The sequence below is a fragment of the Lactuca sativa genome, chromosome 8, assembly GCF_002870075.4.
Source record: "Lactuca sativa cultivar Salinas chromosome 8, Lsat_Salinas_v11, whole genome shotgun sequence".
In the NCBI taxonomy this organism is placed as follows: Eukaryota; Viridiplantae; Streptophyta; class Magnoliopsida; order Asterales; family Asteraceae; genus Lactuca; species Lactuca sativa.
Window position 1 is genome coordinate 77,274,887 of NC_056630.2, and position 3,169 is coordinate 77,278,055.

Consider the following 3,169-nt stretch of genomic DNA (forward strand, 5'->3'; position numbering starts at 1 on the left):
AAACCAAATATTCAATCATTTTTGAGCAAATTGTAGAGATAGAGAGTATTTCACAAACCAAATAACAACCAAAATGATATTTTTTCTACAAAAGTTTTTATATAGCAAAGCCCATTTCGTAGTCAAACCAATTCATTTCGTAGTCAACCTTAAAAAAAAAAAAAAAAAAAATTTCATCATTTCGCAGATAGGATCAGAGGATTTCGCAGATGGGACCTATTCCATCTGCGAAATTACCCCTATTTATACCGAAAAAATTTAAAAAAAAAAAAAATTCTCATCTGCGAAAGTACAAGTGCCTGAAGCACAGTTGTGCTTCAGGCACTTGTACTTTCGCAGATGAGATGCCCATTTCGCAGATGGGGCCTTCTCATCTGCGAAATGGGTGGCTAAATATGTAATCTCGATTTTTTTTGGCTATTTTTGTAATGCAATTAGTGTAATTGGCTATTTTTGTCATTTTCTCTTAATATAAAATCCATTTTTATTAGGAAACCATTAATTTCTAAATATTATTAAAAGAGAATCTTTAATTCACCAATGAAGCAATCAAGGCCATTGATTGTATTTCAATCATATGATTTTCATCATTAGATCAAATTGATGACATCATCTTCTCAAAATAGAATTCAAACATCTAATTATAGAATCTTTAAATTTACCAATTACATTTCATACACAATTACATTAAATTATGGTATCTTTAATTATAGAATCTACTCATATTTAATTATAGAATCTATTCATACTTTCGAAAATATATTTCATAATTCGGGCATAATTACATTTAATTGTAGAATCTTTAAGATCAACAATTATGTTATCAATTAAAGCATATCATTCTATTTATATATGAGACATCGGTTTCTCCATAAATCTGGCCAAAAACATGAATAACCGCCTCCATCTTTCTCCTCTATTTTTCTCTTAAACCAGAATTCCCTAATCCTCTTCTTCTTCTTCTTCTTCATGTCAATGGTTGTGCTCCAATTGATGTTTTGTGTGTTCATAATAAAATGTAGCACCAAGGTGATTCCTTTTTCTCATGGATTCTTAGAATTTGCGTATTGCCTCTTCCTTGCATCTCCAATTATCACACCTCTGTTTTGGCTTCACACAAATCTCTACAAACTAAAGCAAGCATCTCCTTCAAGACACCTTTTGACGATCTATGTCATCATTAACCCTAATTAATATTGCTCATAATTTAATTCCATTATTTATAGTTTTTGGCTTCAAAATTTAAACCCGATTAGTATCAAGAAATGAGAAATTGCAACTAACTTTTAAAACTATCAAGAATGTATAATATAGGATGATAATAATGCTTAAAAACACCGAGTTTGGTCTGATTTGAAAAAAGTAATTTTATATGAAAGTAGGATTGCAGTAATACTAAAAGAACCTATATGTTTTTTATCTGATGCAAAAGTGGTCGAAACATACTTCTAAATTGGCAAGAAATAGCAATGAACGTTTAATTCATTTTGAATAACCATTTAATAGATATATGTGAAAGATATGAATACTCAGTAGTTAAGACCATAGACGTTACTCAAACGTCCGCAAATGTCTTGAAGTAAGCATTCATTTTTCAATTATTTTATCATTGTCATAAAATAAAAGTAAAAAATCATCATTTGTTTAAATTGTTTAATTCGTCTCATAATAACAAGTAAGTTCTGTGCCAATTATGTATTTTGACATTTTTAATGAGTTATGGACAATATCTAAATTGAGAAAGCATAAATGTTTTTATATTTCTTTGTTAGAGTTTTTTTTTTTTTTTTTTTTTTTTTTTATATATATATTTAATATTGTATGTGTGTGTGTGTGTGTGTGTGGGGGGGGGGGGGGGGGGGTTGGGTGGGTGGGGAGGAGGGGGTTATGTGGTTCATTTCAAATAAACATAAATAAGTTGCTATTTTTAAAATAAAAAATTCTATTTCGCAATATAACCATAAAATAACAATGTTTTTTGAAAGTACATTGCCAAACGTTGGATTATACTTGCGTAGACCCGTTTTGCGCATTGTTAACTATATGTTGCTGTTTTCGGTATCACAAGTAAAAAAGGTTTGAAGGTACTTTGTGGCGATGAAGGTTGTTCAATTAATAAAACAAAAAATATTATCTATAAAAGGTCCTTCAACGACTATATATATTTACCAACCTCAGTGTATTTTATACACATTTCAATAATATCAATAATTCTAATTTTTTTATAATTATTCTGCAATATCTATATACATTTATCTTTTATTAATCTAGTTTTGTCTTGGATAAAAAAAATAAAAGGGTTATTTCGAAAAAAGAGATAGACAAGCAGGAAAAAAAAAACGCAAGGCAGCAGCAAATAGCTGTTGGGATCGATGGAGCCAGCAGCGCCGCCGTGGGTGGCTGCAGATGGCAGTGGTTGCGGCGGCGGCCGGCAGAGGTCATTGGTGGCCGGGATGATCAGAAACGACCGCATAACTCTCCAATTTCAGTTTTGAAACCAAATTGTGAAGGTAACATCTAAACCCTAGTAAAGATTGTGAAATTGTTGGAGTTTTTGTGATGCATTCACAGTTTGGTAAAGATTTGTATCTTAAAACGTCACTAGAAACTTGAATTATTGGAAGAATACTATATAACGGCATTGACTTAAATATTTAATTTGACAGATTTGACTTTTCTGTGGTCAAGCTTTAATTTGGATTTTTTTACGTTGTGTTAAAGTAATGGTTGTAAGAGATCATTTGTTGGGATTTTAGCTAAAACAAGACATAGAACTAAGTTAGAAGAAAGCTGAGTTGAGACTTGAGATAGTGTTTAGTGACCTAATTTTGTCAATTCCGGGTTAAATTGGGGAATGGTGATTAAATTGAATTAGATAATGTTAGTTAATAAAAATGAAAATATTATATATATATATACATATGCTAAAACTATGGAATGATGTTAAATCAAGTAAAAAATCAACCAAATGATAGCTGGAACAAGGTTTTGATTACATAGGGAACATATTGGAGGGGCTATACGACCTTGTAATATATTATTATCAGATATTGACGACTGTTGATAGGAAAGTGGGTTGAGGCATACTTGTTGGGTATTTTATAAACTGATATATAATTAATTAATTAATATTGATGTTACATATTACTTATATATACATCCCGATTAC